Below are 10,886 nucleotides of genomic sequence, written 5' to 3'. Positions count from 1 at the left end.
TGCTGCTTCAGTCTAGAGTAGATGGAAGGAGGGTTCTGGGTATGGAGCCTGGCTGACAAGAGTTCTATAGGGGAGGAAGTGCAAAGCAGAATGGGAGAGGAGTTCATGTGAAGAAGAGTATCCAGATGACCTTGAAGGAGAGACACAGCCTAAGCCAAACTTGCCTGTGGCTATTGAGGACAGTCGTGCTATCAAGCTCAGAATATGAAGTATGATAGACGAAAACGCCTTTCTGGGACAGGTTAGGGGGCTAGGGGCTTGGCTGTTGTTTTGCCATGTGACCTAGGGCAAGTCACTGCCCATCTCTCCCTGTCTGTGAAATGGTAATTGTGATGTGATCTGAGGCATAAGTGAATAACTCACTGAAATGTCTGAAGCCCAGTGCCCAAGGCCTTCAGCTGTAAGACCAAGGGGGTGCTGGTGGGCACATTGATGGCACTGTACCAATGTTGCCCTATAAGGACGCTAGTACCCCCAATGGCCACTCCCCTCCCAGCTCTACTCCTAGCCACAGAATGCCCTGGGAAAGGGCCAGGTGGCCTTATTTGAAAGTCAGAAATCTTAACATTGTGCCAATATGGACATTTCAGTCCCATAGGTAAGCAGGGGACAGGGAGAGGTTTCTGATAGGGAGACCTCTGACTGCAGTTGCCTAGCACAAACCCTGACAGACATAAACACAGGAGCCTGCTCCTCCCTGAGGAATCCCTGCGCACTCGTGGCTCTTCGAGATCTCTCAATTCAGTCCCTCCATGCCAGGACTACCCCGCTTGCTGGCAGTGGGCCAGGGACTGACCTCAATCTCTTGAGCTGCACTACGAGGCTGTGAATCTGTACCCTGGTGCACCTGGCCATGGTCTCCATGTTGCCTGGGCATGTCCCCTGGCTCCCAGCTGTTCTCAGGTGCTCCTCTTCTCTGGCTCAGAGGCTGGAGCTGGAATCTGAGACAGATGAGCAGAGGCAGACTCCACGTGGTACTAAGAGGCTGCAGCTTCTAGGCATGGGGTAGCTCTGGCTCTGCCAGGAAGAGGGAGGCCAGCCAAGCTCCTTCTGGAAGGACCCTCCCAGCCTTCTATTTTCCCTCGAAGTTGTCAATGGGGAGACCAAGGCACAAAGGAACTAGACCTGGGTCCCACAAGGAGGGGTCACTCTTGCCCCTTTGGAGGGCTATAAATGCAACCTGCAGGGGTTTTTAATTGGCTGGAGCCTTCCAGTGCCCTTCAGTGGCCCTGACTCTTTTCCTAAGGTACCTGAAGAGGAGCTGGATCAGAGACAGGAGCCCTGCCCCATGGAGCTCCTCCCCACAGTCCTCAAAGCTGAAGACCTCATAGTGGAATAGCTTCCAAACACAAGCAAACACTGCCTCCACTCAGTGGCTGTGTCACATTGGTGATCCTGAGCAGCTGATCACAGCAATGTCTTGTTTCTGAGTTTAGTAAGAAGGCAAATGAAGGCTTGATTATTGCACACTAGGCAAAAGGGACTTCGTAACTCAAACTTATGGGTCATAGGTATGTGTGCACAGCTCTATGGCTTTAGTTCCAGCTCAACCCACCTGGACCCCAGGTAGAGGGGAAATAGGGAACCAGGAAAACAAGCCCTGAACCAGGCACAAACATACTATCCCGTGCAATCCTCATATAAATCCTATATGCAGGGACTGTCGTTGTTCCCATTTTAGAGATGAGGAAGCAGACTTAGCAAAGGCAGGACTTGCTTTCACTCCCCAAGCAGGTAAGCGACACACAGTGCAGCATGGGATTGTGCAGTGGTCTGAAGACCACCCTCCTCCAGCTAACACCCAGGCCCAGGAACCTAGACATCCTGACTCCCTGCACCCCCAGAACCCACCTGCCTGCCCTCTAGCTTCTTCCCTGTATCCCTCATCAGGGAGAAAGAAGACATGTGAGGAGAGACATGGGGCCCAGGTCCAGGAGCACACCCCCACACCTGCTGCCCTAGCCCCACCCTTCCTCCTGAGGGCATGAGAAGACTTGTGTCTCCAATCCTGTAAGGGATTATAAGGCCTGCCAAATGCTCCCTGAGGGAAAGCAGTGTCCCACACCCCTGCTCTGTGACCTCATTTTTCCAGAGGCCCCAGCTGCTCAGGGAGCCAACTGGAGCTGGGAGAGAGGTAGTGAGCCCACTCTCAGGGTCTTGGCAGGATCTTGACTGACCCAGTGTGGGGAAGGGGAGGTGATGGCTAGCAGGGCACCAAAGATTGGACCTGGGGAAGCCGGTAGGACTCTGCAGGCCTGGGCCATGCAGAATTGGAGTATTGCTGTTGAGTACCTGGCCCTGAGCAGCTTCTGGCACCCACTGTTGAGCCTCCAGCTAGGAGTCTCCAGCTTCTAGCATATCCTAGACCTTGTGGAGCTCAGTCCACATCTGAGCCAGCTCCATGCCCACCGCTTGCAGGAAGTCTGGGCCAGAGAGCAGCAGGGTTGGCTCTCATTTTAATTTGGTCCTTCCCCAAGGATATAGCCACATCCTGGATCTACAGCCCCATTCTCTTAAGACTATGCCTTTCCCCAAAGAAGGGGCCATAATAGGAGCATCAGGTACAGAGCTGATGGAACAGTACTGGGAGAGAGAGCAAAATGACTAATTTCCAAATTGTACAGGTAACTAAAGATCTAGAGTGCTTGCCCCAAACCCTCTGTGCTTCACTTAATTAACTCTTTCCTTTTACCTCTGAGTCCCAAAGTATCCAGTCCTTCAATATTCCCTGTGTACCTAGTGCTGCCCAGAGCCCAGGTTTCCAGGTAGTCCTCTATTTCTAGGTCCTGCCCTGTCTCCCTCTAGCCCCCTCCCAGGGTCACCTCTGAGAAAATGTGAAGCCATGGCAGCCTGTGTTTCTGGGCCAAGGATGAGTCTAGGCTCAACCCTTGGCCCTTAATGGAGACATCTCTATGCTGACTCCTGGGTCCCACAAGATAGTTACTCCACCCTATCCCCTTCCTTTTGGACCCAGGCCCTACCTTCCCTCCTCCAGGTAGTCTTGAGTTCAGCTCTTTCAGATTCCTGGAAACAGGGGCCCGATGTGTCTTTAAGAGGGCAAAGAGAGACCAAAGCTGCATCCTCTGCAGAGGAGATCCCACCCTCAGCCCTTGTTGCCAGCTGGACCTTTGGGAAGGCAACTTCCTTCCTTCTTTCCTTCCTTGTTTCTCCTCCCTTTATTTTGTAGTACTGGGGATTGAACCCAGGATGTCCTACCTCTGAGCAACATCCCTTCCCTTTTTACAAATTTTTATTTTGAGCAGGGTCTTGCTAAATTTCTGAGGCTGGCCTTAAGCTTGTAATCCTTCTGCCTCACCCTCCTGAGTAGCTGGGATTATGGGGTGTGCCACCATCCCAGGCACCACCACCCCGTTCTAAATATCGTTAGTCCAACCAAAGTCAGTAGATTGATGTGTGGAGGCACAAGCCCAGTTCTCTGGAGCTGGGGAGACTGTAACCCTGGGACAGTAACCCAGTGAGCACATTGAATAGGGCAATAGGGTCTCTGAATGTTAAAACTGCTTGGAGTCCCTTCAGTGCAGCTCCCAATGTATAGATGGGATCCTAAGCCTTGGAGACAAGGGGCTTAGGCACAGCCACTGGGCCAGTCTGACAGAACTGAGACAGGAACCTCCATCTGGGTGTTGGTAGAAACCCTACTTCATGATGGGCCCAGGAAAAGTTCCACCACACGCACTCACACTCGCAGCCTGAGTGGGCTCAGCCAGCACTCACTCAGGGGAAATGCCAGTGTGGTCCCCAGAGAGAAGCCAAGCTGTGCCCAGGCTTCCACCGGAGGTTGGGTGGGGCCCACTTTCCACTTCCACTCGCAGACTCCTGGGGTTGGCCTGGGGCCTCTACTGGGGCCTGTCCCTGTGGGAAAAGGACAGATGGTGAGGACTTGAGAGCATCTGGACTGCTTCAGGAGTGACTTCCCTTCCTTCTGATTGGCTGGATTATTCAGATTCTCAGGTCCCTGTACCTTGGGTGTGGTCAGGATCAGGCCAGGATGACCTGGGGACATCCAATACTTGACCCTAGCAGTTGATATTAAATTTCAGTGCCAGCAGCAGCTGAAATGCTGCTCCTGCCCACAGCATCGGTTACAGCCTGGGGTCCATTTGTGAGGAGATGAGCTACTGCACCCCAAAGGCCCTACACTGCTGGACCTAAACTCCAGGCACTATAGAGATCAGTGTAGGGACCCATTATACAGATGAGGAAGCTAAGGCCCCAGGAGGAGAAGGGTCTGGTGACTATGGCAGAGCCTGGGCCTCCCATTGTTTTGCACTAGACCCCTGATTTCAGATTTGGGAAGGGGCTTTAGTGTCCTCAGGAAGTGTTCACTGGGGGCCCTGATCCCACATGAGTTCTTCCTCACCCCATCTCACAGTTCTCAATCCCAGCAGCCATCTGGTCATTCTCCTTCTCCGGAGTCTGTGTCCTACTTCTGTGGCTGGCCAGGTAGGAGCCGTGAGGGGACAGATTGTGTCCCCATCTGACAGGACCCCCTTTCCTCTCATACCCACAGGCACTCCCATAGAGTCTTGGATTTGGCAGGGTCCAACCTGGCCCCTGCCTGCCTCAACTTCAGCCAGTATTTGGAGGAGGTGCTGGGGGCTTCCTGAGCATTGCCCCACCCGCTGCTCATGAATCTTCCTCCTAAACACATTCTGGACTCTCTGCTGCTGTGTGAAAGTCCTGGGGTCACAGGAGGAGCAAAATAATATGAGAGCAGCTGGGTCCCAAGTCATACCCAAGATGCCCAACAGGAAAGTAGCAGGAAGCAAGTTAGGAGATGTTGTGGGCTGAATTGTGTCCACCTGCACCCCCCGCAAAAAAAAAAAAAAAAAAAAAAAGATGTGGAAGTCCCCGAGGCTTCTGAATATGAACTTATTTGAAGATAGAATCTTTACACAGGTAAACAGGCTAAAATGAGGTCATGAGACTAGGACTTAATTCAGTGTGACTGGGGTCCTTATAAAAAGGGAACGTGATCAAAGACTCACACTTGGAGAATGCCATGCAGAGATGAAGGCAGAGACCAGGATGAGTCACATACAACCTCAGGAATATCAACCATTCCCAGGAACCACCAGGAGCTAGGGGAGGGGCCTGGAACAGATCCTTCTCACAGTCCTCAAGAGGAGCTAGCCCTGCCCTGTGACACTTTGATGTGAATTTGTAGCTTTCAGAACTGGGAGATAATCCATCTGCCAGGGCTACTCTGTCTCTGAAGTCTCTGCAGTTCTTCCTCTTTAAATTTCAGGGCAACTGCCACGTGTACCAGCAAGCCTTCCAATACTCAGCCACCTCCTCACGAAGCCCAGGACATGATTCTTGCTTCTCAAGTTCTTTCCCGAAGAAAACTAGCACCTCCAGGACCTGGAGTGTGCTGAGAGAAATGGAGCAGTCTGGGTATAGCATGGACTTCAGATCACCCTACTCCATTGTTTTTCAGTGATTTCTCTGCAAGTTAGATGTCCTTACCATGTCTTGTTGGGAAGAGGGGTGGGGCAGAAAGGCCTTTTTCAGGGCTCCCTGCCCACCCTAAACCCAAAAGAGCCAGACTGGGACAATAAAGAGCACTCATACACAGAGAAGAGAGTTGAGCTCTGGCTGTGTGATTTCAGGTTTGGGGTTCTGGACCCTTCCCCGATCCAAACCATAACAGAGAGTGGCCCAGCTCCTGCCAACAGTCATTTCACCCAATGTAAGACCAGGGCACCCATCTTGGCCTAGCTTAAACCCAGGGATGGGCCTAAGCAGCCACCTACCAGGCCTCCTGGCCTAGTGCTATCAACCCACAGAGCTGCTAGCAGCACGAAGTACATGCCCAAGTAGCCAGGCATGTCTGTCTCTAAGGCCTGCATATGGCCCCCAACACCTTCTGCTCCCCCTGCAGCTGCTCCAGCTGCTCTGAGAAAGTCCCTAGTCATTAGTGGCTCCAGCTCAGATCTTCTGAGAATCTCTTGGTTACCTGAAAGACCCTGCCTAACCAGAGTGGTGGCTCAGCCTCTGTCAGGATGGACTCAGCCTTGACCCAGACCTTTACCTATAGAGTCCCTCCCTTCTAGACTACCTTTGATCCTCTTCTGGAACCCTTCCAGAAGTCCTCCTATGACCACCCAACCTTCAGAGGCATCTCCACACACCAAGTGTTGACTATGGACTTGTGCCAGGCTGCACACCAGCCATGTGTGCCAGCTATGCGGACTTCCCCGGTGCACTGCGCTCCAAGTTGCGCTGTGTGGAAGCCCTACCCCAGTCTGTCTTTCTAGTCATTCTTTTTTTCTACCATGTCCCTAGAACTCATTGCTCAACCTCAGAGTCCCCCAGCAACAGGGCCAGCCTCCCTTGTCTCTGTCAACCACATGGGGCTGCTCCTGCCCACTGTAGTGACCTGAATGAGCATTAGCAGCTGCTCTTGCAGGAGGGCTATATCTTGAGCTTGATCAGGGGACTCAGCAGCCCCCAGGGAGATTCTAAACCCTGAAGCACCTGGTCCTCATCCCAGCTCTGCTCCTGGATCTGCAGGCCTGGCCCCAGTGACTCCAGTAAACACTCAGTATAGGATTCTGGTACCTCCTCCCAGCCTCAACACACTAGGTGGTCTTGGTAGACCCCTGGTGCCTCCAAGAGACATGTTGTGGCAGGGGCCTCACTCCAACTCAAGTTATGGCCCCAAACAAGCTCTTCCCTACCCGCTGGTCTCAGATTCTCCATCTAGCCAGATGGTCTTGGGGTCTTCTCAAGTGCTGGGGGGATCCCTGTCAGGCTGGACAGAAGCCCTCACATTGCCCTCCTTCTCCACCTACTGCTCCAAGAATGAAGATCAGAGAGTAAAGTATAGGGCAGGGTTGAAAGTACAGTAGGGTAATTGTTCCATGCACCCACTTGGAGTGGCTCTGCTATTATCTCGACCCCAGAGGTCCCTAGGCTGGGCTCTGCAACAAGGAGCACATATGGTCCAAATTCGGCTGAGCCTTTTCCACCTCTGTCTGCAATAGTAAGATCCTGGGGTCAGAAGGGCATGTCTGCCTTTCTTCTGACACTCTATTCCTGCCCACATGACTCTCCATCCCTCAGTTGTCTTCTATGACCTGGTCTGGCTTTTTCCACTCCTCCTGTCCTTGGGATCCCCACAACTGGTGCCTCTTCTGCTCCAGGTGGCCCAGGAAGCATTCCACCTTCTGGGGGGGGGGGGAATGCTAAAGGCAGCATGGAACCCCTGGGGAGGGCTGGTCCAGCCTCCCTATCCCCACCAGGCAGGGTAGAGTCTGCAGCCTCTGATAAAGCAGACAGACTCCAACCAAGGGCCCTGCTGCCAGCCAGAATGAGTCTGAACACTGGCTTAAATATAAGGAACTTGTGGCCCAACGCTCTGGGGACCTACTCAGCTCTTATCTTATTACTACAGGCTCTAGATGTGCTGGCATGAGACATACTACCTTTCCTCCCCAGCTGCTGATGACTTCAGAGCTTAAAGCAGTAAGAGAACTGGGGAAGCAGCTGTGGAATGCTAGAGAGTAGGAAGGCACGAGAGGATGGGTTGTCAACTGGGTCCTGAGGGTCATCCAGGCCTTTAGGAAGCAGTGGATCCAGGAGGTTAGCTATCGGCTGAGAAACTGGGTCACTAAAGGCTTGAGTATCTAACCTGGGCTGTACCCTCACACAGCGCAGGGATGACCTCCCCAAGAAGCCTCATCTTGCACAGCTCCCTGTCCTTCTCTGGGAACTGCCACTTTCATCAGGAGACTGAACTTCTAAGGAAGCTCTCCTATCACTGAGCACAGGGACCCTGGCCCTTCTTCTGCCTCCAGCTGGTACCCAGCCACACCCAGCACATGTCTCTCCGACACACCGCACACCTCCAGGAGTGCTACCCAGAGATGACTCTGCTCAACATCCCGGTTGGTGACTCCATTCTCCTCTTTCTCCTTCAGATGCCCCAGGCCCTGGCAAACCTTCTCTTGAGAATATGATACCAGATGTGGGCACCAGCCCTGAGCATTCCAGAGATTTTGGCCTGGTAAGGAGAACTTGTTAGTCCAGAGCTCCTTGGGGCTGCAGAAAGGCAAAAAGGACATGGGGGAGAGCATGGGAACCTCACTTTCTGCTTCAGAACAGCAGCTCACACTGAGCCTAACTGAGTCCCAGCCTGCATTCCTGCCTCTGCAGCACCTGGGCTTGCTCCAAGGGATTCCAGTGCTGTCTGAAAGTGGCTGACCAGCTAAGCCCACTGCCACCTGCTCTCTGCAAGCTGCACTTGCAGCTCCCTCTTTATCCATATCCAGTCCCACTCTGGAGCTCTTTCTGAGCACCTGCCACCGAGAGAGGAACCAGGCTTCAGAATAGGCCCTGCCATGGTGGGGTGCCGTGACTAATTCTCCATATGCACCTGCACCCTTCAGTGGGGTTCAGTGGATGGACATAGTCTAGTGGCCAGAGGTGTCAGCTGAAGACATGTGACAGGGCTAAGCATCAGGTCTATGGGCTCTGTCACAGTGAGCTCTGCAAGCAGGGCTTAATCCTGACCCCTGGCCCCAGAGTCCCTCTGTTGATTTGGACTTTGAATAAACACTAGCCTCAAATTCACTAACCAGTTCTCAAATCCAAGTTTCTGTGAATTGTGGTGCTCACTACAGGCAGCCATATGGTCAATAAGCATGATCTTGTTTAATCCGCACGGGCAGCCAGTGTGTGTATGTGGGGGAAACAGAAGCTCTGAGGGGAGGTCAAATGGCCCAGATCATGTGGGAGTCCAGGGGACCTGGAATTCCCAGGGACCTGGAATTCCCACCAATGCAGCATCCTGGCATCAGAACCTACCCTCTCCCACCCCTGCTGCTCCACAGTGCTCCTCCTCCCAGCATGGGAGTCTGGAAATGGCAGCCATTAGGGGAACATTTGGGGGCCTCTACAATTTAGCTTTAGAGATTTTGGCCTGGTAAGAACTCGTTAGTTCAGATCTCCTTGGGGCTGCAGAAAGGCAAAAAGGACATGGGGGAGAGCATGGGAACCTCACTTTCTGCTTCAGAACAGCAGCTCACACTGAGCCTGACTGAGTCCCAGCCTGCATTCCTGCCTCTGCAGCACCTGGGCTTGCTCCAAGGGGATCAGAAGCCTTCACATCAGGTCACTACTCTGGCACCTTTCTCGATTCCATAGCTTCAGGGGGCCTGATCCCCATGCTCATCACTTGGTGAGGGAACTCATGGGGTAGACAAGAGCAATTGGCTGGCTTTACCACCCCCTACTCTTCAACACCACCTTCTTCACCTTCAGGGTCTGGGCCCAATCCTGCCACTGCCCTCCCACTCCCAGGCACCAGGCATTCTGCTCCAGCTCTGCAAGGGCCAAAGGAAGTGTGTCTCCATCTGAGCAGGGGGGACCCTGGTCACCTCTGACATCCCTGCATCAATCCCAGACTTGTCACACCTCCCATTCCCACTTGGGGCCCAGATTCCTGCAGCCCTTCTTGATCCAGTTGTCTCCCTATGTGTCACCACCTCCCAAGACCTCAATGAAGGCTGGCACCTGGTCTCACCTCCCACACCCTGGCACAGCACCTACAACTCCATCCTACCTAGGTATTCCTTCCCAGGTAGCGGTGAGGAGCTTTCCATGGCAGCCTGTGCCCTGACTCAATCTGAGCTGAGCTTCACTTAGTTTCAGAGGGGCTCACAGTGGGTAGAACTGGGGGGTGGGTATTGGCCATATTTTGGGGGCATGTTGAGCCAAGACAGGGTGGCACCCCATGCTGTAAGAGAACAGGGAGGAGCCTGACTTCCTTTTCAGGATTCCAGGAGGGCTTTCCAGGGAGTGACCTTGGGGCTGAGACTCAAAGGAGAATCAGCTGTGCTCAGGGAAGGCAGAGATGAATGTGGCAGACAAGAAGAGCACCAGTACAGCAGGACTAGGGTTCAGAGTCCAGGAACCTGGGGATAAAAGGGAGACCAAGAGGTGCAAGAGGAGCTGTGGGATTTGCATGAAAACAGGGCAGGAGCATCTCTCTGGTGCCTTGGATCCCGCTGCAGACTTCAACCACGCAGAAAGGACTTGATGACCACAGGGCTGGAGACTGGAGAAAGCATGGGTTGGAGGGGCAGGAGTTGTGGAGCAGCTTCCTCTGGGGGTGGCCCCAACTTGGAGCTCCCCTCTCAGCAAGGAGCACTGGAGGGGTGGAGGAGTAGGACTGGAGTAGTTACCAAAAATTCACATGGGGTTGTCGCTCTGAAAGGTGTGAGTTCTTTTAGGAAGAAATAAACAAGGAATGAAACTCTACTGGTAAACTCTCAAGCAGGAAGACCTCCAGACTGCAATGTTCCAGGGTGGAATGGGGCTGGGAGATGACTCCTGTCCCACCTCAGGGAAAGAGTGCTTCTTTGTTGCTGGGAGGCAGGGACTCCTGGATTCCACAAGGTAGGAGGGCTGGTGAGAAGACTGCCTAACTCACCCCATCAGAGCCTGGCGCCTGGGGCAGGGTGAGGGACAGAATCCTCTCTGAAGACTTCTGTCCTAGCGCAGATGCAGATATGGTTTGGTGTCCTGCAGCCATGGAAACTGCAAGCAACACTGAGCGGTGTGGGAAGAGTCTTCCCGCCTCTTCTGATGGGAAGCAATACTGCTGTTGTGGCCCAGGCCTCTAGATCCCTGAGGGGCGGGATCTAGAGGCCGGCACAGTTGGGCTCTGGGTTACCGAAGTACACACTGAAGTGACTCCTAAATGTCTGTATTGTGAGGGTCGGGAGTGGCGGTGGTTGGGTGCATTTGATTGGAAGGGTACTGGGGGGTCGGTCTTGATGCTGCACTAAGCTTTTAATTTCTGTTGTTTACTTCAGGTGGGCGTGGTGCAGCATGGCGGAGGTTTTTACCCAAGGGGT

This window comes from Marmota marmota, unplaced genomic scaffold, assembly GCF_001458135.2.
Source record: "Marmota marmota marmota unplaced genomic scaffold, marMar, whole genome shotgun sequence".
Classification (NCBI taxonomy): Eukaryota; Metazoa; Chordata; class Mammalia; order Rodentia; family Sciuridae; genus Marmota; species Marmota marmota.
This window is presented reverse-complemented; position numbering follows the sequence as displayed.